The 27,204-nt window shown below is 42.3% G+C and overlaps 1 long non-coding RNA gene across 1 annotated transcript in view; it reads right to left on the reverse strand.

Moving 5' to 3' along the window:
• Nucleotides 1–602: 602 nt before the first annotated feature.
• Nucleotides 603–27,204, reverse strand: part of LOC117519472 — a 33,153-nt gene continuing 6,551 nt past the window's right edge. Inside the window, exons 2-3 of the long non-coding RNA XR_004563295.1 lie at nt 9,013–9,019; nt 603–645 (exon numbers count right to left, since the gene is read on the reverse strand). This is a non-coding gene — a long non-coding RNA (uncharacterized LOC117519472). The remainder of the gene's footprint in view (nt 646–9,012; nt 9,020–27,204) is intronic.

The following is a 27,204-nucleotide window of genomic DNA, read 5'->3' on the forward strand; positions in this document are numbered from 1 at the left end:
ATAAATTTAAAACATTTATAATATTTTGAAAAAGGTGAGAAATTATGCAAATTATAGATGATTAGCAGATAAGGGATAAGATATGTTAATTGTGGGGTTTGCACAGTTTAAAGTAAGAACAATAATAAACAAAATATTACATTTTACAATTTGGCCATTAGTCATAAATGCATCCTGTTAAAGACTGTTTCTCCTAGACTTTCGGCTTTGTGCATGCTTATAAATGTTGTCATCAATATAACTGCGAAAAATAAAAAAATACATCTGTGTAATCAGGCAGCCAAAACAGTGGAGAGGTCTGCATGCAAATTAAAACAGAGTGCTGCTCCACACACATCAAGATCAAAATCCACCAGCTACCAAAATCTACCACCTCACTGAGGAGGAAAAAAAATACAAAATGGGGGAAAAAACTGAACAGAGCAGAGGTTAAAACGAGGCACTCACAGGGACCAGGAGTGTGCATCTGATGGAAACATGAATTCACAGAAAAGGGGTCAAGTTAGGCCCAGGAAGGGGGACAACACAGTGTGGTCAGTGCAGATGTGTCCTAAGGAATCTCAAAGAAGGGAGGGAAAGGCCCAGAAAGAGTGGAAAGGGGAGCAGAGATCAACAAATGGTGACAGATGGTTCACAAGTTATTAACTACATAAAGTTTTAAAAGTTGTTCAGTATCTACTTGAGACGTTTTACTATTATACTAAACTGGTATGTTAGAATTATTGCAGAATTTTCTTTAGTTGTTAATTTAGTTTTCAGTTGTAGTGTTTGTCCATTTAGTGTAAACACACAGAAGTTGGGTCCCTCAATTTTTCAGGGAATGACTCTGAGGAAATAATAATAATAAACACCCCCTGACATCGGGGTGAACGTGAAGCTATCTTGTAAAGTGCTTTGAGCGTTGATGCAGATGCAAAAGCACTATATAAATGTAGTTCATTTCACACACCTAGAAATGCTGAGAAATGCAGAGTAAGATGTTTTCCAGAATGCACCTGTTAAATCTCTCGGTGAGGCGTAAATTAGCATTAAAATACATCAGAGACCACTAATTATTACTGCATGTGTGCAGATAGAGACTTACAATGATCCTTGATTAATTGTTTAAAAAAACACTTTGTGCTCTGCGTCTTACTTGAATTCAGACGATGCACTGTATCAAAAGGAAAGTGCATTTGGATTGCACCCCAAGTGCACTTGGGATGCATCCAAATGCACTCACTAACTACCACACCTATTCCTAATCCTCATCAATCCAGCATCCCCGAACCATCCACCAGGTGGCACACGCATCTATGGGATATTATATAGGAAAAAAAAAAAAAAGGATTGATCTGGTGCATCAAACTTCACCAAATGTGAAAAGCTTTGTCCTGATTATATGCACTTTAATTTTGTGAGCTTATATGATGACAGCATTTATTGTTTTTGAGTTATTGTGTTAACAATGTTGAGGGGTTGGACTCATCTATCTGTTCAGTCAATGTTTTTTATAGGTTTACACGTCTCAGCATTTCCAAATTATTAATGTGCCATGCTCCAAACTGCATTAGTTATGACAATTTCTGGTACTCATAAAAATGGGCAAAGATGTGTGTAGATATAATCATTGTGACATTCTGTCTCCACGTAAAAAGGTGGTGAGGTTCATCAGATCTTCAGGCATGCACTGGTTTGGACTCATTTATCTGTCTCATCACTCACTGCTGTTCAGAGGATATAGAAATATCTTTGTTCATGCAGTGTTTAAAACCACAGTGTGCAGGATTTAGTGCCATCTAGTGGTGAGGCTGCAGATTGCATTATGTTGTCGCTGGTCATGATTTTGTTTTTCTTCAAGTTTTTGCTTATTTGTCTTGTGATAAGTAACATCGATGATCCTACATTGTCACAAAAAAACAAGGGTTTTCAAGTATGTCCCTTTAGGGCTACTGTATCAATATGGCAGCGCAACATGGCAGCTCCAATGAGGGGGGACTACTCCCATGTAGATATGAAGGCCTCATTCTCAGCTTACAAAAATATTTTGTTGCAGATAATTAAGCATTAATGAATGCATTATGGATGCTATATTCCACTTATGCTAATAAACGCCCCTAAATCCTACATACTGTAGCTTTAAGTAGGTTGTGTAAATGCATGTTGGAGTGCATGTTTTGTACATTTGTGTATGTTTTGTTTTGTTTTGTTTTGTTTGCGTGACTGCTAAGCCAGTCAACAAAAAGGTCCAGTCCCAGTGTGGTCTTCTCTGTGTCTATCTCAGGTAGAGTACGTTGCTGCTAATGCCCTCTAAGATCCCTGCAACGCTATCCTACGAGCCCCCACTCTCTCCCACAATCCTCTTTGCTCCCTGGGCCCCTAAGCACCTTGGCGTAGGGAAGGTGGCTCGCTGCGGATTGTCTTAATCTCTCCTTTTCCTTCAGAAAAGGGCTAAGCCAACCCGAATGTCACTCTCCCTATCACTCCAAAAACCAATTGGTTACATGGATATTTTTTCTCTCTTCTCTCCTCCGTATCTATTTTTCTCACCTCTCACCTCTCAACTTCTTCCCAATTTCCTATTTTTTCCACTCAGGAGAAGTTGAGTCAACTTTTTGGTTCAAGTGAAATAGGAAAAGCAGCTTTAAACAACAGCTTTAGCTCACTGTGGTGGAGGTCTTAACGGTATGCAGGATTAAGGATGTGTGTTTAAAATTTTACCTTTAAAAAAAAAACAAGTGTGTGAAATTGGAACACAAAGTTTCCATCGATACACAATGAGTCGGATTTAACAAGAAGTCGCACATTCTCCAACTTAAAAATGTGACTAAATGCTGACAAACTTTTTGGGGGGGTTAAGCCTCTATGTTAGCGCTAACTACATGTAGCAGCTACGTTGATGAGCAAAGGTCGTTCCAAAGTTAAGAGAAATTAATAAAAAATAAACCTTAAAAACAACAGCATGGTTTTTTTTTCTCTCTCTCTCTCTCCCTCTCTCTTGGACCAGTAAATCCTGCGCCTGTCTTTTAAGTCTCCTGTGTTTTGGGTTTTTGGGATGTTTTTAGCACAGATGCTATTAGCCTCCATGTTAATCCCTTGGAGAATAAATCATTAGAACATTACACTGGATTCTAATTACTTCTCTTTCTTTCTCTCCCTCCCTCTTTCTCTAATTCAGGTACTTAAATGCCATTTTTTTTACCCTTACATGGGGAAGTTACAGTAAAATGAATAAATAACTGGTGGATAAAGTTTGTACGTACTGTTTTTAGCATTAGTAAACTGTAACTGAACAAGTAATAGTGTTCAGTTGATTGAGATTTTAATGGCTGGAGTATTATTTTTTTAATAGGCAAACACCAGCAAACTTAAATATCAGCTGCCACCAGTCCTCTAACTTAAATAAAAAGGCTTGTTTCTGCGCTGCGGGAACTAGCAGGTCAGTTTTGGGGTTCTGACACCTATGCACATATCTCCACTGCAGGGGTTGCCCCATCAAAGTGATTATTCAGAATCTTTTGCAACATCAGACAAGTCTGTGCTACTGGGTATGTACTTCTGAGCTGCCCTAAAACGCCGCTGGGCAGAGCTCAGTGCTCAATGGTGACAACGACAAGGTGACAACGTTGCCAAGTGGCATTCATGAAAGAAAACAGAAACAAGCACAAGAACCACAATGGAGAGAAAATGCGACAGTTTCACTCATGAGGAAACCTCCAGGAGTAGATGAACTAGATGGGTGCCTCCTAAACCTGTAGCTTCAATAACTGCACCAGCCATAACCCATATAATTAATCAATGTTTTAATGAAAATAATTTTTTCAGCTTGGAAAAGATCAAAATTATAGCATTGCCAAAAAATAAAAAGTGTCATTTTCTGCAACGAATAGTAGACCTTCCGGTATTGAGTAAATTAATGGAAAAAATTATGTATGATCAGATTAACGCTTATTTTAGAGAGAATAATTTAATAACAAATTATCAGCATGCTTTAGAGAAAAGCATTCAACAGCGACTGCACTGACCCAAATGACTGATGACTGGTTATGGGAAATGGACAAAGGTAATTATTGGGACAGTATTATTGACTTCTCCGCGGCTTTTGATCTCATGATCACAAAATTCTTCTAAAAAAAACTTGAATGTTATGGCTTCTCCAAATCTGCTGTGCAATTTATTAGTGATTATTTATGTGACAGAAAACAATTAGTGTATTATGGATGTTTTTCAAATGTTTTAACTGTGAAACATGGTGTGCCACAGGGCAGTTGTCTTGGTCCGCTTTTATATTCTATCTTCACAAATGATCTACCATTAGTGCTTGATACAGCAAGCATTTCAATGTTTGCAGATGACACAACAGTCTATATGGCTGGGAAATCAATTGAGGAAGTTAAAAAAAACTTGAGCAGGAAATTAAAAAGATTGAAAATTGGATTGAAGACAACAAACTCATTCTGAATGTAGGAAAAACAGCAAGCATTGTCATTGGAACTAAACATTCCTTGAGAGCCGAACCACAACTAAATCTTGTAATGAAAAATACAGTTGTTAAACAAGTGGAAGAAGTCAAACTCCTTGGAGTCTGTATTGACAGCCAACTGTCCTGGGACAAACAAATAAATAATGTAGTCTCTAAAATGGGACAGACTTTGGCAGATAAGAAGATGTTCAAGATATTTAACTAAACCAGTGATACCATATGTCATTCAAAGTTTGGTGTTGTCTCAGTTGGATTATTGTGCAGTTGTCTGGTCAAATACTTCAGTAAATAATGTAAAAAAATTACAGCTTGTGCAAAATAAAGCTGCACGTGTGGTGTTAAAATGTGGCTTTAGGACGAGTGTGGATACAATGCATAAGCGCCTCTCTTGGCTTTTGGTGAGGGACAGGTGGCTATATGCAAAAGCAAACTTTTTAAGAAATATTACAACTCAGATACCGTCTGTCCTTTACCAACAACTGCCTTTTAGTAAGGATACTCATTTTTATCCAACCAGGCATGCCAAAGGACTGTGTTTCATTTTCCTAAATGTAAAACAAACCAGAGTCAACGGACAGTGATGTTTCGAGCCATGAGAGAATGGAATCATTTACCACTAAAGTTAAGGGAACTGAGCAGTGGACTGGGTTTTAAAAAGGAACTTAAAAAGTATTATCTGAGGCAAATGGTTGAAGTATTGTTGTATTAATTGATTATGAATGAATTTATTGAATGTATTATGAATTTTCATTATGATTTACAGGTCTTAATGGAAATCTATTATGTTATTGTACTGAAACTGTGATTAAAACATGAATGGACCCCAGGAAGAGTAGCTGATGCAGTTATACTGCAGATGCTAATGGGGATCCAAATAAAATTTGGACAAGAATACGAGCTGTCCATATGCACTTAGTTGTTGTTTCTGGTGAGCCTTGTTTCCTCATCTCCTGACATCATTGCACCTGTTTTGCATTGTGCAGCCATTCTGGCCAGCAGGTAAGAATATGCTCTCTATGTTTTGACCTCATGCATGAGCAGATCCATTTCCTCACCAGAAAACCTCTCACTTCCTACCACCATCTCAACAGCAATGACAGATGACACTGAGTTTAGTTCATGTTACATTTACAACACAACTATGATTATTTAAGTTACTAAATAATCACAGGTGACAGACTTTATAAACAACAAATGCACAGACACTGTGCTTTAGATCGTGCACTATAGATTGGTTAAATATGGCCTATAGCTTCAGCTGATCCTGAGTTTTGGTCTACAGTAAAAAGCAATGCAACCCAAGTTGTGCCAAATTTTAAAAAACACAACGGTCTGAGTGACCGTTAGATGAAACAGACTCACCAAAGAACCATCAAGACTCCCTCAGGACTGCAGCAAGTGACTGTTAGTGTGACGCAGCAGTAGACGGAACAAAGGAGAGCATAGCTGTCATTTGTTTTCTGGGTTTTTTTGCACTTCTTTTCCATCCGTTCTTTTGTCTGAGGAAACTGTAAGAAGCAGGAGGAGGCCCAAGGAGCAGCTGGCAGGTAGGAAGAGAGGGAGGGAGCAAGGAGAGCAGGGAGGACAGACAGAAAAAGGAGGAAAGATGATGTAGAAAAGCCATGGCAGACAGAGAGACTGGAGTCAGTCGAAAGATTTGAAGAACAGAGCAGAGAGTGTGGAGAGTTTTACACCCATTTTACTGAAGCATTTATCTGCATCTGTTGATGTGTGAGAATCTGCAAATAAAAACTTGTTGAAACTGGAACAATTCACATGCAAAACCTAAAGCAACATCCTATAAACAGGATGCAAAAAAGTATCTTCCTAAAAGGACAAGAGCTGCATAGTTTGAGGAAAATATCAACTGCATTTTGTGGAGTATTATTTTTACTATTTTGGGAGGTCATGCAACTTATACGAGCAAGTGCCATGCAGTGGCGTGAAGCTCGTTTTATGGTAGATGAAGGCGCAAACCGGAAATGGCACAAAACAATCTGCCCATATGGGGAAAAGCCACAAACCGACGGTAAACAAAGGCACAAAACGGAAATGGCACAAAAAACTCTGCCCATGGTAGATGAAGCAGCCACAACCTGGACAACATTGTCATAAACAGCCACAAACCAATGGCAGGTTCTGCATCAATTATTCAATTTTAAATTATTGTTTGATATATACAGAGATAGTAAAGAGCTTCTTCTTCTGTTTAAGAATTCTGTTCTGTTTAAGAATGTTTAATTTTCACTCTTGCTGCACTTTGTGTGAAATCATAGTCATATCGTATATCATATTGATATGACAATATTGAGATACGATAATTTGGCCATATTGTACATGTAACGGAGGCCAGCAGGTGTCGCTGTGCAGATGTATTTAGTAAACCTCATTCCCAACAGCTCAAAAGGATTCTCTGGTCACAAGGCCAGAGCCCTGGGTTTTAGCCTTCTGGTTAGAGAGTCCAACTCCCATGCCGGAGCTCGTGAGTTCGCGTCCCGAGGGGAGCGAATGGGCGGAGTCATATCAACACAACGCAGAGTGCAGCCACTACATACAGTCCTACTGTCAACTAGCTGAAAACTTTGAACGTTAATTTACATCTACATTTAAAAAAAATGCTTAAAGTGGCAGGGGGTTAAGAGGGCTGTAATTCATTTAATTCATTTCATTTCATTTATGTGGATGCAATTACCAGCAGTTGTCGGCATGTATAACTGAGTATCATCAGCATAGCAGTGAAAGGTAATCCCAAAATGCCACAATATGTGCCCAAGGGGTGCTATATAAAGGGAGAAAAGCAGGGGGCCTAAGACGGACCCCTGTGGGACCCCAAATTTCATGTCACTAAGGTTAGAGGTAGTGTTATTGTACAAATCACAGTGAGAACAACTGGTCAGGTATGACGTCAACCATGCAAGGGCATTTCCAGTAATCCATAAATGATTCTCCAGTAGGGATGAGCGAGTACACCACTATCTGTATCTGTATCTGTACTCGTAGTGGGCGGGACCTAAACCGAAAGTGGGCATGGTTTAACCCGAAAAGGCTGGGGCTTAAGTCAGTACATTATTTTAAGTCTGAAATTGATATGGATTGATCAGAAGTTGCTATATTTATTGTTTATTTGAAAACTATTTACAGCCTCAACATTGAAATTCAAATCAATGTTTTTGATCACAAAAGTAAGAGAACTATTTACAGAACAAGTTTTTTTATAAACTTAGAACATGAATATTCTTAAGTGTATGAATGAATATTTACAGAACAGCCTCAGAATTGAGATTCAATGTAGTAGGAAATTATGAACTACTAAGTATGCATGAACAAGAGCTGTCATACTCAACACAACTTTCTTTTTTTTTTTCTTTTTTTTATGATCAAACTGTGATTTTTTTCCAATTATTTTTATTTCTACTACCTAACGTTCTTGGCATTTTTTTCCACACAAAGTTAAACAATATTGATTAAGGTGTGTGTGTGTGTCTGTGTCTGCATGACTGTCTGTCTGTGTGTGCATGTGTGTGTCACTGATTGACTGGGTGACAGGTTTTTCGACTGACCAATTTATTTTTATGAACAGTGAGAAAGTGTCAGATACTACATGCAGCCATATTCCATAAAAATGTTAATATAGACTACTTTGTGTGTTCAGCTATGTGTGTATGTGTGTAAGTGGTCTGTAAGACTGTTTATTTTTTAATGATCTGTGTGAACTTGGTGATTTATGCAAACATCCAGTAGGAGCAAAGTTTTCCAACTGACTTTATATCACCAGCCAAACTAAGAGCAAGCAAACTGTGAAAAAAAACCAACCATGTGTGATACAAAACAAGCTCACCAAGTAACTTTAAATATAACAAACCAAAAAGAGGCAAGCTGAAGAAAACTTAAGGAGTACTGAAAGAGCAACATGAGGTAGAATCAAGCCAAGCAGAGAGGAGAGAGAGAGAGAGAGAGAAAGAGAGAGATCCTGTTTGTGTTTCTGTGTAGGCTCTCAGTTGTCCAGGTGGTTTCCATAGTAGAGAAGCTTGAATCTTCGACTGGACTGGATTGCTTGACGTGAGGATGTTTTGCTTCAAATCACACAAGCTTCCTCAGCTAAAATTCTTGCTCTGGTAGTCTGACTTCTGTCTTGACTCTTGTAGAGAGAATAAACCAGAAGCCAACAAAAGCTGGAGTTTTTAACCTAACCAGACCCCTCCTACTTAGAGGCCGACTGCTATAGGCTAGTGACTAAACAATAGCTCTAATTAACACCTATTGTGCTCTAGTTAGCACTCTCCTAATGATGGGATGGAAGCCTCCCCTGATGGCTCCCTTGATGACGTGAATGACTCATTACATGAACAAAAGACTGAAACTGCTTTGACCTGAGTACCAAGTTTAAGGAGTAGTGATTCCCAGTAAGCGCAGGTCATAAACCCGCGTTGATTTAGTCCCTGCCCTTTGTACACACCGCCCGTCGCTACTACCGATTGGATAGTTTAGTGAGGTCCTCAGATCGGCCCTGCCAGGGTCGGAACACAGCCCTGGCGGAGTGCCGAGAAGACGATCAAACTTGACTATCTAGAGGAATAAAATTCATAACAAGGTTTCCATAGGTGAACCGGCAGCCAGCCCACCCGCCCACCGGACCGAGGCAGTCTCCCCAGCTGTCAGAGCTGAGGGACGGAAATTTTTTTTTGGCCCAAGCAGAGGGTCACCCCTTTGAGTCTGGTCTGCTTGAGGTTTCTTCCTCAGAAGGAGTTTTTCCTTACCACTGTTGCTCTGGGGGTTAGTAAGGTTAGACCTTACTTGTGTGAAGCGCCTTGAGGCAACTCTGTTGTGATTTGACGCTATATAAATGAAAATTGCGGACAAGTAAACCTCAGTCCCCACTGACAAAAGATGTTTTAGGGACAGATGCAAGAGGCCATGGGTTTTAGTCTGATGGTTAGCATTTCAGCCTCCCATCCTGAGGACTATGGGTTCAAGCCCGATGATGGACAAAGTGACACAGGTTGCAAGTTGCCTCATAATCCAAAGGCTGAAGCACCAATCCGATTCCAAGTGTCACTGCAAGAGCAGCTCTGCAGTGGCATTCTCAAGCCTCAGTGAGGTGGCAATGCTGACATCTTCAAAACTTGTCTAGATACGCTCTGTGCAAGTGATATTCCCACCAAGTCTGAACCATTTACGTTTCTTGGTTGACACATAAAGTGTTTTTCAGAGAGATTTCCGTCGATGTTTGACCAGACTACTCCAAAAATCACCTTTAGATATTAATCCAAGTACCATATTTGCTGGAGTATAAATACTGTATTTTGTTTGTTTGTTTGTTTTTTAAGTTTGGGAAGTACAGCAACTTTTGCTCCAGTTGTGATTTATATACTAAAAACACACATTTGTTATTAATAATAATTGGAATGACTATTTATATAGGATTTCACAGGGTACAAAGTACTAAATAAACTTAAACATTACAAGAATAAATGCCAATAATATAAGGATTTTCCTATTCAGGAGGCTTTTTTTTAAACAGGTGCGACTTATATGCTGGAAAATATGGTAATTTTTCCACAAAGTTTGAAGGAAATCTTGCCAGATGTTTCTGAGTTATTTTGTCAGCAGACACACAGCGGTGAAAACAATACCCTGCTTCACTGGTGCACAGGGTAAAAATGCAGTCACCCCTCACAGTGTATAAAAAGCATAATCACAAAACTTGCCTTGTTCCGGCATTAAACTAATCAGATAAAACAGGACAAATGATTGTTGTTGAGTTTTATAATCAGCAGATCAACTCTGAAGAAAAATTGTTTTCTGTCGGCCCTGTGATAGACTCGTGTCCAGGGTGTACCCCGCCTCTCGCACACACACACACACACACACACACACACACACACACACACACGGTTTCAGTTAACCTGAGAGTCAACAGGCTGCAGACTGATAAGTTTGATTACAGCAGATACTGTTTCTTTCTCTCTCTCTCTCTCTCTCTCTCTCTCTCTCTCTCTCTCTCTCTCTCTCTCTCTCATTTCTGAGATGGAGGGAGAGGAAAAAAGAAAGTGAGAGATGCAGAGACAGAACAGTCTGGGTGTTTTTGCTTTCAACTGACGAATTTCAGGATCATTCTTAAAGTTTAAGCCAAACGCCATAGTTTTCTCCTGTTATTTAGCACGGTCTAAATAAAAATGTAGATTTTGCACCAAATGTTTATTATACAGGGGTGTGTTTGTGGGCGCATAGTAAATTCAACAAATCACCTGCCATTGGCCTTTAAAAGTGCTAAAGTCTAGATCACTGTTAAGGTGCACTGAAAAGTGACAGGTGTTCTGGTGAAGGAAAAATTTTTCCTTGCTCAGCTGACAAAATTCTGCAACTGGCAACCACGTACGAGGTCTGTCCGTAAAGTATAGGTCCTTTTCATTCATATGTTGTTACGTCAGACATGCTTGAACCCTCGTGCGCATGCGTGAGTTTTTCCACGCCTGTCGGTGACGTCATTCGCCTGTGAGCACTCCTTGTGGGAGGAGTCGTCCAGCCCCTCGTCGGAATTCCTTTGTCTGAGAAGTTGCTGAAAGACTGGCGCTTTGTTTGATCAAAATTTTTTTCTAAACCTGTGAGACACATCGAAGTGGACATGGTTCGAAAAATTAAGCTGGTCTTCAGTGAAAATTTTAACAGCTGATGAGAGATTTTGAGGTGATTCTGTCGCTTTAAGGACTTTTCACGGTGCGAGACGTCGCTCAGCGCTCTCAGGCGGCGTCATCAGTTTCAGAAGAAGTCAGTTTCAGCATTTTATCCGGATATTCCACTGTTAAAGGAGATTTTTTTAATGAAAGACGTGCGGGCGGATTGCAGCGTCGGCTCGCAGCCGCCGCGACGCTCCGCCACAGGAAAAACACCTCTGTTGGAAGCCTTGAGGACAAGTTGGAACATCTCCAGCTGATAAACAATTTCTCATATACTCACTCCACTGAAAGCCATCAAAAGCCAACTGGATTTTAACAAATGGTTATCAACACGGAGGTGTTTTTCCTGTGCCGCCGCGCCGCGTCGGCTGCGTCCCGACGCGCGGACCCGTCCGCACATCTTTCATTAAAAAAATCTCCTTTAACAGTGGAATATCCGGATAAAATGCTGAAACCGACTTCTTCTGAAACTTCTCTGTTCTCTCACGACGTCCTGGATCAATAGAGCCTGAAATGTGGAGGTTTTAAGCTTGAAACAGGCTGATGACGCTGCCTGAGAGTGCTGCACGACGTCTCGCACCGTGAAAAGTCCTTAAAGCGACAGAATCACCTCAAAATCTCTCATCAGCTGTTAAAATTTTCACTGAAAACCAGCTTAATTTTTCGAACCATGTCCACTTCGATGTGTCTCACAGGTTTAGAAAAAAATTTGATCAAACAAAGCACCAGTTTCTCAGCAACTTCTCAGACAAAGGAATTCCGATGAGGGGCTGGACGACTCCTCCCACAAGGAGTGCTCACAGGCGAATAACGTCACCGACAGGCATGGAAAAACTCACGCATGCGCACGAGGGTGCAAGCATGTCTGACATAAAAACATATGAATGAAATCCATATAGTTTTTGAAAAAAAATAAAAAGGACCTATACTTTACGGACAGCCCTCGTAAACCCTCATGGAAAAATTGAGAACTGCACTTTAATGGTACAATGCTTCACCTCAGGGAGCTTTTGTAGCTGCTGTTGCTTTGACAGTTTGGCTCTAATCCCTTAACTCACCAGAGTTGCACCCGTTTTCTCATTACCACAGTGTCGTGTGCCTGGCACACTCCAGTTTAATCAGAATGTCAGGTGCTACTGTTATTGATTAATGGTATGTTTGGACTACAACACACATACACCTAATGAACATGATAAATCCAGTTCCTCTGCACAAAGTAGTCAGCTTTACGCTCAGTTTGTGTGGCCTTGGACATGCCCCAAAAGCATTTGTGCACTCTGTCCCACTTGTTTTGCACCCACCACAACATACATCCTCAATCTTTACCTGAGTTATGTTGGACAATCTACCACACCCACACACCCTTTGTAATGACCAAAGCACAACCCAGGACCCCTTTGCAGGGAAAAATACAGGTACCAGAAAATACTGAGCCGCACCAGTACAGTGGGTAAGGCATACAGTGTGACACACAGCAAACAGGCCCGTTGGGGAATAGGTGCAGGGGATAGTCTAGAAAACAGGCAGGGGTTCAGGGGGCAGGGGTGCTACCATTGCCCCAGTCTGAGGTCAAGAGCGCTCTGGAGCAGGATGGATCCAGGATGTCTCTGTACATTGCTGTATTCATCTTTCCCTCAATCCTGACTAGTCTCCCAGTTCCTGCTGCTAAAAACATCTCCACAGCATGATGCTGCCACCAACATGCTTCACTGTAGAGATGGTGTCTGGTTTTCTCCAAACATGACGCCTGGCATTCACACCAAAGAGTTCAATCTTTGTCTTATCAGACCAGAGAATTTTGTTGCTCATGGTCTGAGAGTCCTTCAGGTGCCTTTTGGCAAACTCCAGGCAAGCTGCCATGTGCCTTTTATGAAAGGAGTGGCTTCCGTCTGGCCACTCTACCATACAGGCCTGACATCCAATCAACTGAATTTACCCCAGGTGGACTCAACTTAAGCTGCAGAAACATCTCAAGGATGATCAGTGGAAAGAGGATGCACCTGAGCTCAATTATGAGCTTCCTGGCAAAGGCTGCGAATACTTATGTACATGTGATTTCTTAGTTTATATATATAAATTATATAAATTAAATGCCTTCTCTGGAACAAAAATAGCTTCAGTGCCAAAACAAGGCTTCCTGATCATATCAATTCTGGGAGGGATTTAAGTTTTAAAGTCTTTCATTGTTATTCATCAAGTAGATTAGCAGTGGATATAATTAATTTTTCAGAAATGGGATGTCCACCTATCAACTTTTGTTTTGCCATGGTGCCAAAACAACAAAATGGTTTCAGTCCAGTATTTTTCCAGTTTGATCAATGATTGCAAATCTTTCTGCAACGGGCGTTTACATACAGTGAGACAAATAAGTATTTGATCCAATGTTGATTTTGCAGGTTTTCCCACCTACAAAGAATGTAGAGGTCTATAATTTTTATTGTAGGTACACTTCAACTGTGAGAGACAGAATCTAAAACAAAAAATCTGAAAATCGCATTGTATGATTTCTATCCATCCATCCATTTTCTTCCGCTTTATCCAGAGTAGGGTCGCGGGGGTAGCAGCTCAAGCAAAGCCGCCCAGACCTCCCGATCCACACACACCTCCCCCAGCTCCTCCAGGGGAACCCGAGGCATTCCCAAGCCAGCCGAGAGACGTAGTCCCTCCAGCGTGTCCTGGATCTTCCCCGGGGCCTCCTGTCAATGGGACGTGCTCGGAACACCTCTCCAGCAAGGCGTCCAGGGGGAATCTGGAAAAGATGCCTGAGCGACCTCAGCTGGCTCCTTTCAATGTGGAGGAGCAGCAGCTTGACTCCGAGCTCCTCCCGAGTGACCGAGCTCCTCACCCTATCTCTAAGGGAGCGCCCAGCCACCCTGCGGAGGAAACTCATCTTGACCGCTTGTACTCGCGATCTCATTCTTTCGGTCATGAGCCAAATCTCATGACCATAGGTGAGGGTCGGAATGTAGATCGATCTGTAAATCGAGAGCTCTCTCTTCACCACGGCGGTCCGATACAGTAACCGCATCACTGCAGATGCTGCACCGATCCATCTGTCAATCTCACGCTCCATCCGTCCCTCGCTCATGAACAAGACCCCGAGATACTTAAACTCCTCCACTTGAGGCAAGGACACTCCACCGACCTGAAGAGGGCAAGGCACCATTTTCCGGTTGAGAACCATGGCCTCGGATTTGGAGGTGCTGATTTTCATCCCGGACGCTTCACACTCAGCTGCAAACCGCCCCAGTTCACGCGGAAGGTCCTGATTTGATGAAGCCAACAGAACCACATCATCCGCAAACAGCAGAGATGAAATTCTGTGGTTCCCAAACCGGACCCCCTCTACACCTTGGCTGCAACTAGAAATTCTGTCCATAAAGGTAATGAACAGAACTGGTGACAAAGGGCAGCCCTGGTGGAGGCCAACGTGCACTGGAAACAGGTTTGACTTACTACCGGCAATGCGAACCAAGCTCCTGCTGTGGTCGTACAGGGATCAGATAGCCATTAGCAAAGGACCCCGGACCCCATACTCCTGGAGCACCCCCTACAGGGTGCCCCGAGGGACACGGTCGAATGCCTTCTCCAGATCCACGAAGCATATGTGGACTGGTTGGGCGAACTCCCATGAACCCTCGAGCACCCGATGGAGGGTGTAGAGGTGGTCCAGTGTGCCGCAACCAGGACAAAAACCACACTGCTCCCCTGAATCCTAGGTTCGACGATCAGTCGAATTCTCCTCTCCAGTACTCTGGAATAGACCTTACTGGGGAGGCTGAGGAGTGTGATCCCCGTATAGTTGGAACACAACCTCCGGTCCCCCTTCATAAACAGAGGGACCACCACCCCAGTCTGCCAATCCAGAGGCACTGTCCCCGACCTACACGCAGTGTTGCAGAGGCATGTCAACCAAGACAGTCCCACAACATCCAGAGACTTAAGGTACTCAGGACGGATTTCATCCACCCCGGGAGCCTTGCCACCGAGAAGCTTTCTGACCACCTCGGTGACTTCGGCCTGGGTGATGGATGAGTCCGCCTCTGAGTCCCCAGTGTCTGCTTCCTCTTCGGAAGATGTGATGATGAGATTGAGGAGATCCTTGAAGTATTCCTTCTACCGCCCGACAACATCCCCAGTCAGGGTCAACAGCTCCCCAGCCGCACCATAGACAGTGCCAGTGGAGAGCTGCTTCCGCCTCCTGAGGCATCGGACGGTTTGCCAGAATTTCTTCCAGGCCGACCGATAATCCTCCTCCATGGCCTCCCCAAATGCCTCCCAGACCCGAGTTTTTGCCTCTGCGACCACACAGGCTGCAGCACACTTGGCCTGCCGGTACCGTCAGCTACCTCCGGGGTCCCACTTACTAACAAAGACAAGTAGGACTCCTTCTTCAGCTTGACGGTATCCCTTACTTCCGGCGTCCACCACCCGGGCTCGGGGATTGCCACCGCGACAGGCACCAGAGACCTTGCAACGACAGCTATGAGAAGCCACATCGACAATTGAGGTGGAGAACATGGTCCACTCAGACTCCATGTCTCCATCCTACCCCCGTGATCTGGGAGAAGCTCTCCCGGAGGTGGGAGTTGAAGACCTCCCTGACACAGGGTTCCGCTGCATTCCCGCAGACCCTCATGATACGTTTGGGCCTGCCAGGTCTGACTGGCTTCCTCCCCTCCCAGTGGATCCCACTCACCACCAGGGTGGTGATCTCGGTCGACAGCTCAGCCCCTCTCTCACCTGATGTGTCCGAGACACGTGGCCGAAGGTCAGATGATACAACTACAAATTCGATCATCGACCTCCAGCTCAGGGTGTCCTGGGCCACGTGCACTTATGGACACGCTTGTGCTCGAACATGGTGTTCGTGATGGACAAACTAACTAGCACAGAACCAATCCAATCCATCCACTTTATTTATAAAGCACAGTTAAACAGACCGAGTCTCCAAGTGCTGCACAACAAAGCATAGACACGGAAAATAGCAATAATAACAATAATAACAAATAGATAAGATAAAAAATACATAATAATAAAACCATGATAAAAAAATAAATTTCAATAAAATAAATTAAAAATAAGACACAAGGACCGTACAACTCATGTGTGTTAAAAAGCCAAGGAATAAAAGTGGGCCTTAAGACAGGACTTAAAACACTCGACAGAAGTCCAACAACTGAACACCACTCGGGTTCAGATCGGGGAGGCTGTGCTTCCCAATCACCCCCCTCACAGGTCTCACTGTCGCCGCCCACGTGGGGTTGAAATCCCCCAGGAGAACAATGGAGTCCCCAGTCAGAGCACTATCTAGTACCCCTCCCAGGGACTCCAAGAAGGTCGGGTACTCTGCACTACTGCCTTGGCCCATAGGCCGAGACAACAGTGACAAACCTGTCCCCGACCCGAAGGCATAGGGACCCGACCCTCTCATTCACCTGGTGAACTCCAACACATGGCAACTGAGCTGGGAGCCATAAGCAAGGCTACCCCAGCTCTATGCCTCTTCCCGTGGGCAGAACGCCAGAAAAGTGGAGCATCCAGCCCCTCTCCAGGAGTTGGGTACCAGAGCCCGAGCTGTGCGTGGAGGTGAGTCCGACTATCTCTAGTCGTACTCTCAACCTCCCGCACAAGCTCAGGCTCCTTCCCCCCCAGCGATGGTGACGTTCCACATCCCAACAGCCAGGGGCTTGTGAGCGCGGACCGGACTGCTGGGCCACCCGCCCTCGAGGTTGTATGATTTTTAAATAAATAATTTGCATTTAGTGCATGAAGTAAGTATTTGATCACCTACCAACCACCAAGAAGTCTGGCTCTCACAGATCTGTTAGTTTTTCTTTAAGAAGCTCTCCTATTCTGGCACTCTTTTGTTGTGTGGGCCGCTGAAGAGGAGGTACTGCTGGCCCACCACCACCAGATGGCGCCCTGCTTGGAGTGCGGGCTCCAAGCACGAGAGGGCGTCGGAGCTGCTGGGAGTGACAGCCTGTCACTTATCAGCACCAGCTGTCACTCATCACCATCACTACAAGGCCGGACTGCAACTCCACCTCCTCGCCGAGAAATCAGCTACCGAACAAGGTAATTTCTCTGCGGTGATTATTATTGTGACTTAACAGTGGGTCTGTGTGCAGCCGTGTTCCTGCGAGGGTCTATTTAAGGCTGGATTGGCGGACAGTGAGAGGACGACGGACTTCGTCTCTCACTCCATCCAGGAAGGCGACCAACAGGAGCTGCACGGGTGATATTGTATCTGGAGGTGGAGGTTCTCCCTCCTGGAGGAACTACTCAGGGAACGATTACTGGGTGTGTCTTCACCACACCCACCATTAACTGTTTCTGTTTCTGCCAGCAGTACCTGGTCTGACAGCTGGAGGACGGTGGCCACCTGGGACCCAGGAATTGGCGGCTCCGGTGTTCTTTAGATCCGTTGGTAATGGAAGCCGTGTGGGATCCGGCTCTTCTCTGGACAGGACGTTCTTCTATCCTCGAGCCTGCCCATACAGTCACCTTGTGTATGATTGACTGAACTCCTCAACTGCAATTGTCTGTATTCCGTTGTGCAATTCACAACATTAAATTGTTACTTTTTGGCTCATCCATTGTCCGTTCATTTACCGCCCCCTGTTGTGGGTCCGTGTCACTACACCTTCCCAACACTCTTTACCGGTATAAATTGCACCTGTTTGAACTGGTTACCTGTATAAAAGGACACCTGACAACACACTTGATCAGTCCCACTCCAACCGAACATTTAATTATATGTACTGTAGAGGCAGAAATACCTCCAGTCCCTTCCAGTCTTCCTTTAATAATTTTCCTCATGGCATTTTGGTGATTAACTGGCGATTCTCTGCCCATCTTTGCTCCTCAAAGACAAGCCTTTTGTGGATACTGCTTTTGGACCCAATCTTGATTAAAACCACCTGTTGATATCACCTGTTTGAAATAACAATTTCAAATGAAATAGAAGTCAAAATAAATTCAAGTATCACTGCTTTATTTTTTTTTTAAATAATAAAATTCTATTTTCTATATTATTCAGTTTTTTCAGATTTTGGGTTACATAAGCAGCCCCCTAAATTACGCACCACACACTCACAGAGAGCTGTAACAAACATGGTGCACGCTCGGCCTCCAAACAGGTCAACTGTAGTCTAATGTCTCACGCATACAGCTGACTGAGAGTAATGCTGCCGTGCCAGTAATCCATTCACGTCCAGCAGGCAGCCTGAAACATTCATCACACCGTTTATTGCACCCTGTCTGCAGGCACACACACCACCCTGACCAGGCAGATGGTCATGCCACCCCTGCCAAAGCAGTGTGACAATACACAAACAAATAAAGGGGAGGAGGCGAGCATCTATTAAGCTGCCATCGCCTCGTCACTGAGAAGTTGGCATCAGCCATATCCAATATCAATCCATCATTCTGCCGTCTTTCCCTCTTTCTGTCTGAAGGCGCCGCCTTTCATGTCCACCTGCCACATAAGACTAAAGTATCATAACAAACATTGTCATACCAAGGCATTCAATCGTAATGCCACCTTCATGATGCAACCGTGGCCACATTCATCATGGGAAAACATTACGCTCTTCCTTAAGGAACCTGCAGAGTTTATCCAAGCGAGAACGTCATTCAACATAGTCAGAAAATGTCATCCATCATTCAACTGCAGTTAAAAGCTCATATGGGGTTGGAGTTGGTCACTGAGGAAGGGTCATATTGTTGAGAATGTTGAGTTATGGGCTTGATGATTTTCTCATCCTTGTGATTCCTTTTTCATTTTGAGGAATCTAGTGTTTACAATACGAGAAGCTATTGGTTAAAAGTCAACAAAGGCCAAAACTGAGGATGGACTAGGAAGTGTATCAATGCCCATTTCGCTGGGAGATAACTCCACACCAATCCCCACCCTCACGTGGTTTCTTACTGGGTGAACATTGGCTCACTGGCTAAATGCCAGTCCTGCCAGCGACACCACTGGGAAAATTTCAGGCAGGGATCACCTGCAGACCAAAGTAAAGTTTAATGTCATACACAGGACAGAACATTTTAGGGTTCAAGGACACACAGTTTGGGAGTACCAAGGATTTGATCTCCTGACCCTTGCTTTGGAGGACAACCACTTCCCACTGAGCTATTGTGTCCTCACACAAACAATGAAGAAAAGAAACTCTGCCAGGCCTGCTGATGCCAGTGCACAACTGGCCAATCAAATCACAAGACTAGTGAGAGTGTCAATGCAATAGAATCAGAAAGTTACAAATTATTTTTTTTCCCTTTTCACGGCTAAAAAAATAACACAACATGACTCTTCAACAATCCAAGCACCTGCCCTTGTTGTGAGGATCAGTTTCAGCTTTATTTGTAATTTTTTCACGAGCAATTTTGCACCAACTACAGAATACCCAATCACCTGCTGGTCGCTACAGAGATTAGAAACAAACAACAAGGAGATATTCTGATTTCCTCACCAATTTTCAACATTTTATATAATATCAGTGTGATACTAAAAACACAAATGCAAAAAAAAGAAAAAAATTACTCCCCCTCCCAAACAACAAACAGACACACACACACACACACACATTACAGAGCCACTAAAACCATACTTCACTCCCCCTCTGGAGGTGACATAACAACTTCCGCAGTCAAAGATCATACATGTCAAACCCATTGAGGGTCCACCCTGTATAACCAAGTGATAAAATCAACACAAAATCCTTATAACCTCCTAAATCGCCACCAAAATCAGTTTTATTACAGTACACACAACTGCATAGCGGTATCACATAACTGGGGTTTTGCCCATATATTAATAAACTAACACCAGGGATCTCCATGGGCTCTTTCATGGTGCAAGTCCTCCACAGTTAAATCCTCTTGCTCACCAGTATAATTGCTTGCTGTCAATAAAATCAATGTCTACAAGTACATTGTAGGTATTCTGTACCAAACTCAATATATTTCCCATAAATACAGTGTCACCACAGCTGTTCTATTTTACAGAAACAAGAAACTCACAGAGTAACAGATCACTGCTCCTAACAATCTTTGGCCCTACCATCTGAGACTGCTCTGTCCTACGATTGGATATTGGAAAACCATGTGACGGTGAACCAATTTCGATTGGATGCTCACATTGTGCACATCATCACACAGGTTCTATGAGGAGTACAAAGATGGTGGATGGCTGGCCGAAAGTCCAAGGCGTTAAGAAAACAACAGTAAAAAAAATAAATTAACAACAGAAAACCCTGAATATCTGTAAGACTTTATTTGTACGTCCGTATGACTCTGAAACTTGGACAAATCCGTATAATTTACAGACAGTCCCTATAGGTTGACGTATGAAAAATTAACAGAAAAAGCTAAAGCGGAGCTCCTCCGTCATCCTAAAACTGAAAATTAGCTTCATAATCACATGCACATATGTATTTAGTAAACCATTCAGAATTCTAATCCAATTACATTTGTTCGGCAAATCTGCTTGGTTAATCGTGTATATTTGAGACCATAAAATATTGCATTGATGGTGGCAAAATATTCAGCTGTTTCACATTTTATGTATTACTCCTGTGCCCTGACCACGTTGCTTACGCAGATGTCAATAATGGCGCTGTCATCAGCTGAGAGCTAGACAAACTGACGGAGCGACAATGATGCCGAAATGCATGAATTTAAGGTACCATACAAAAGTATGATGTGGATTATGATACAGAATTACTCAATGCAGTTGATGAGATGCGAAATCTATGATCTGCTCACAGAATTTCCAGTTTGGCATGAAGACACTGTTGCTACGGTAAGCTTCGCTGAAAACATGGATCCAGGTTGAATCACTTACAGAAAAATAAAACCATGCAAATGATGACACTTGGATTTAGATAGGGAATAACTGCCTTGTGTTTGATGATTTGCAAACATTAATGCTGGCTTACGGTCACAAATATCCATTTACCATTTTAACATTAAAAAAATTTTAATATTCAATCTAGCATTAACGTCCGCAAATCATCAGACACCAGGGGGTTATTCCCTAAATACTACACAGCAAAACTGCCCATGTTAATTAACACTATAAAATTGTCTATTGTCGGTAACACTTTTTTGGTGTTAACATTAACACTGTTGTATTAATTTAACACTAACAGTGGTAAACTAACATTTGTGCAGTGTTAGTTTACCACTGGTAATTTTACTGTGTACAATCTATACGTCAGCTTGGGGAGACTAAAATATGAACATCAGTAAAACTCAGTTCTTCAATAAATATGTACGACTGGACCAATTTTACTTGTCACCTGGGCGATGTGTCACATGGGCGTTGTGTCACCTGGCCCCACGGCCGATATCATAACCATGAAGGCCCAACAGGAACCCTGAACACAAGACAGCAAGCGGGGCTCTGGGTGAAACAAGAAGAGGACCTCAATGGCGGATCAGGCGGAGTTGGTGATGGCTTGTCACCCAACAGTCGTGAAGGTGGATGAAGGCTGCAGCAGGTCCTCAGAGCTCAGTCGTCTTGGATTTCACAGCCATCAGATTAGGATAAGGATATGTCGAGGGACCACGTGTTTGCTGATGTGCAATGGAGATTCCCCGTTAAACAAACCCACACAGAGGCGTCTCTAAATCGACCTCTGGATGTAGATTTTCTCAGTGTCCATCATCCCGTATGGGAGTCAGTCAAAAAAATGACAATTAGTTGTGGGCAATTCAAACTGTACTTACAGCTTTCAATGGTCTTGGTGTGATCGAGCCATCCAAGAAATGTCTTATTCTCAGGAGGATGAAGAACAAATGGACAAATCATCGCTTTCAGTGGTTCTGTTGTGATCTTGCCATACCAGAGAATTATAATAAACATGGCAGTCTAATGAAATTGTACATATGCCCGTTTAACTGCTCATTAAATCTAATCTATCTAATCAACCTATCACATGACAGAAACTCAATGCATTCAGGATTGTAGGTATAGTCAAGGGAATAGGGAAGGTGATTTAAGTGACTTTGAAAATGGCAGTCTGGTAAATCTTTGGATACCACTGGAAGGCATAGCACATCAAACTTTGAAGCATATGGGTTACAGCAGAGGAAGACCACAGAAAACTGAGGACCTAGTGGGCAAAGGCTCACCAAAACTGGACAGTGGTAGATTAAAAAACTGTCAGTGGTCTGATGAGTCTCTATTTCTGCTGTAAATTCCAGATGGTAGTACCAAAATTGCATGAAGAACATGAAAGCACAGATCAATCCTCAATTCAGGCTGATGTGGTGGTGTATTGGTGTGGCAAGTTCATCACTCCATCCTGTCAATAAGGACCAAAATATCTGAGGAATGTTTCCAACAAATGTTGAATATATGCCTTGAAGAATTAAGGCAGTTCGGGCACTTGTGAAAGGTGTACCGAATGAAGTTGCAGGTGGGTAGTTTCATCTACAACCCCAATTCCAGGAAGTTGGGACGTTGTGTAAAATGTAAATAAAAACAAAATACAATGATTTGCAAATCCTCTTCAACCTTTATCAATTGAATACACCACAAAGGACAAGATATTTAATGTTCAAACTGATAAACTTTATTGTTTTGTGCAAATATTTGCTCATTTTGAAAATGGATGCCTGCAATACGTTTCAAAAAGCTGGGATGGGGCAACAAAAGACTGGGAAAGTTGATGAATGCAAAGAATACCTGAATTCAAAGAACACCTGTTTGGAACATTTCACAGGTGAACAGGTTAATGGAAAACAGGTGAGTGTCATGACTGGGTATAAAAGGAACATCCCCAAAGGCTCAGCCGTTCACAAGCAAAGATGGGGCGAGGATCCCCACTTTGTGAACAACTGCATGAAAAAATAGTCCAACAGTTTAAGAACAATGTTTCTCATTTGTTCAATTGCAAGGAATTTAGGGATTCCATCATCTACAGGCCATAATATAATCAGAAGGATTCAGAGAATCTGGAGAACTTTCTACAATGTAAACGGCAAGGCCGAAAACCAACATTGAAGTTCACGTGCATAGTAAAAGAGTGTGGGTACTAGACTGGCCTGCCTGCAGTTGAGACCTGTCGCCCATTGAAAATGTGTGGCGCATATGAAGCGCAAAATACAACAACAGAGACCCCGGACTGTTGAACAACTGAAATCGTACATCAAGCAAGAATGGGAAAGAATTCCACCTACAAAGCTTTCAACAATTAGTGTCATCAGTTCCCAAAACGCTTATTGAGTGTTGTTAGAAGGAAAGGTGATGTAACACAGTGGTAAACATACTACTGTCCCAGCTTTTTGAAACATGTTGCAGGCATCCATTTCAAAATGAACAAATATTTTGCACAAAAACAATAAAGCTGATCAGTTTGAACATTAAATATCTTGTCCTTTGTGGTGTATTCAATTGAATATAGGTTGAAGAGGATTTGCAGATCATTGTATTCTGCTTCTATTTACATTTTACACAACGTCCCAACTTCATTGGAATTGGGGTTTGTATGATCTCACACACATTCCACCTGTTTGATGGCATGCTGCTATTGGGAATGGAAAGGTATCCGTCCTTATGTGTATTCTGATACCAATGCATGAACAGGTGGCTTTGTGGGACAGGAGTTGGACTACCAACCTACAGTCAAATCTGAGAGCATGCCCTGGTGCTACGGTTTGCTATATCCACCACACCACATAGGTGAGTAGATAACGAGCGGGCCTGCCAAAACGTAGATTTGGGTTCCCACTCATGCTACCTGTCGTCTTTGGACAAGACACTTAATCTACATTGTCTCAGTCCACCCAGCTGTAAATGGGTGCCGGCCTCAGCTGGTGAAGTAGCCCGCGTAGACTGGCATCCCATCCAGGAGGAGTTAGACTCTCAGCTGCTTGATGCTACGGAATCTGGAGATAAGCACCAGCACTGTGTAGGACTTAGAGAGCTGTCCCAAGTCCAGGATGGAAACTGTGTTGGCAGACAACCAATCCATTGCTATCTCTCAAAAGTAACCATCTATCTGCTTTAGCCAGGTTGAAACGTCGATTTTCCTTTGGCGTTCTCCAGCTGCTGGGGTCCTCAACTCTGAGACACCTCTATTTGGAATTGAACCCTAATTTCTACCAACCTATAGAGTTCAATTACGGTGTGTACTTAAGGCTATCTGTCTGTGACCTTGGATATGACACTTCATCTGCATCATCCCAGTTCAGCCAGCTGTAAATGAATACCAGGAAGTAACTGGCAATGGACTGATGTCCCATCCAAGGATATGCATTGATTCCCATCTGCTTCACACTATGGTACCCAACAGAGAAGAAATATCAAAAAAAGATTGCTTTGTGAATTCTTGAAAGTACCTATACCTTTGATATTTGTGTGTCTGTGATAGAACTTCCCAGTCTGGGTCTGTTGTGGGCGTCTCCCACCACTTGATTGGCTAAGTACACCCACTTCATCCATCGCGGGAGGATGACAGCTGGAAAAGACAGCAGGATCAGTCATTTTGAAGGCCTTTGGCATCTGTTGCGTTGCTTTACCCTGCGGCTCCACGCGGGACACATACACACCGGGGCCTCACAACTAACACATAAATCACCTCCTTAACAAAGCGAGTGACAGCTCGTCTTAACGGACGAGAGTGATCACTGTGTGAGCGAACGGCAGCCTGAAAGCGATCGCCTGTGTTGTGTTTGTAGGTACAGTATGCGTTTGTGGTCATGTCCGACTTTTCCACAGAATTAACATTCACGTTGAAGGGATTAGCCAATCAAACTGCTGATTAGTTCATATTTTAAAAACTGCATCATGCTTCTCAAGAAATAAAGGAAAAAATAAAGATTTTAACTATTTCACATTCTTGGATGTGGGAATTTACATCTGTTCTGTGTTATTTGAGCAGTAAGGAAAAAGTGGTTTTCAGCCATTTTTGAAACTCTTAAAGTTCGAAATGGTTTCTTTTGCACTAAACTGGATGACTCAAATTTAAAGATAGCATGAGTTATCTGTGTTTCTCGTATATCAAATAATGATTTGTACTGGGGCGGGATGATAAAGCGATCACTATAACTTATCCAATAAAGTTTCAATTAATAAGAATGATAAGAGGTGGACATTTATACTTGATATGGACAGACGCAACAGAATAAATATGAGAACATTTGCAATTATTTATTCCACAACAAATTATACAAATTTATCTGGTGATGTGATTGTCGATAAGTTGTATCTAAATGTTCAAAGTTAAATTCTATATAGAAATGTTCTGAATTTTGACTTTGAATTCATGAAAGTACTTGTCTCAGCTTTGATTCAGAGACACTTTGACTATATACTTGTAGTTCATTGGTACAGTGGACTCACAAAAAAAAAAAAATCTCAGTCTGGATTACAAGTGGCTCAGAATAAGGTTATTAGATTCATGTTCGAGAGAGAGAGAGAGAGAGAGAGAGAGAGAGAGAGAGAGAGAGAGAGAGAGAGAGAGAGAGAGAGAGGGAAGGCTTTAATTTGATCTGAAATGGGAGATGAACTTCTTTTTTATTTAATTGGGCAAACAAATAATTTCTCGTAAAATAATTAACCGACTGATCAGAAATCTTGAGGCTCATAAACTCATCTGTCCTTAACTGTGATTAAGTGCCTGGGGGGGCGCCGTTGAGTAGTACTCAAACACTCACACCAGCGTGTGATATTACAAAAATATTAATTAATAAATAATTAATATTAATAATTAACCAACCTCAAAATCTGATTAACTGTCCCTTAATCCAGATTATAACTCTACACCAAAACTATCTGAAATCTGTTTGCTTCTTTTTGATATATCCTGATTATAGACACACACACACACACACACACACACACACAAATGGAAAAACTGAACAAAACATTACCTAGTTACCTGTAATAATTGTTAGTAACATCCTTACCCGAGCCTGAGGAAACAGACTGTGCCGCAAAGTTGCTGATAACTTTCAGATATACACAGACACGCACACACACACACAGACACACTTGTCCCCTTTTCCGCCTTACAAATCAACACATCCTTACAGATTACTGCACACCTTGATCTCCTGCATAATTCCTTAATGTCTCAGGCAAAGGTATAAACCAGCAGAACTCAGATGAGATTTAGGCTGCACTCGTGGCACCACTAAAAAAAAAGTGCCAGCATGCAGCAATAAAAAATAAAAATACTGAGTCAACCACTTGCATCAGATTTGTGGGTAAATCTAGCATGATTACACAGTGTCGGGTATGTAATGTGATATTTACTGCAAGGAGGAAAAATAAAAATAAAAAAAAGCAGACTGCACAAATATTCTGTCAAACGTTGGATTTAATGACAGTTTATCAGGGAGATGTTTACAGGTGTGGTTTATTTGTATTGTAGAGGCTGTCTGGGTACAGAAACATATAAAGAATACATTTATGCCACCCCACCTCACTTTATATATATATATAAATATATATATACACACACACACACACACTCAACAAAAATATAAATGCAACACTTTTGGTTTTGCTCCCATTTTGTATGAGATGAATTCAAAGATCTAAAACTTTTTCCACATACACAATATCACCATTTCCCTCAAATATTGTTCACAAACCAGTCTAAATCTGTGATAGTGAGCACTTCTCCTTTGCTGAGATAATCCATCCCACCTCACAGGTGTGCCATATCAAGATGCTGATTAGCACCATGATTAGTGCACAGGTGTGCCTTAGACTGTCCACAATAAAAGGCCACTCTGAAAGTGACAAAGTTTTTTATTCGGCACACAAAATATTCAAATAGAAAAAAATGAACAATTCCACAACAAACACAGACAAAACTAGTGAGTCCGAAAGGGTGTGGGCTGAAGCAAAGCTTATTAGCGCCCACCCCTGCTAGTACAAGTCCAACAATTCTAATCAGTCATATTTACATAATACAAATTCACTACTACATGTCGACACACAGACATACACATCAATATACTATTCACTTATAATTATATTTATATAGTACCAGATCACAAGAAAGTCGAATCAAGGCACTTTACGCCAGTAAGGACTAACCT

Source organism: Thalassophryne amazonica, chromosome 10, assembly GCF_902500255.1.
Source record: "Thalassophryne amazonica chromosome 10, fThaAma1.1, whole genome shotgun sequence".
NCBI lineage: Eukaryota > Metazoa > Chordata > Actinopteri > Batrachoidiformes > Batrachoididae > Thalassophryne > Thalassophryne amazonica.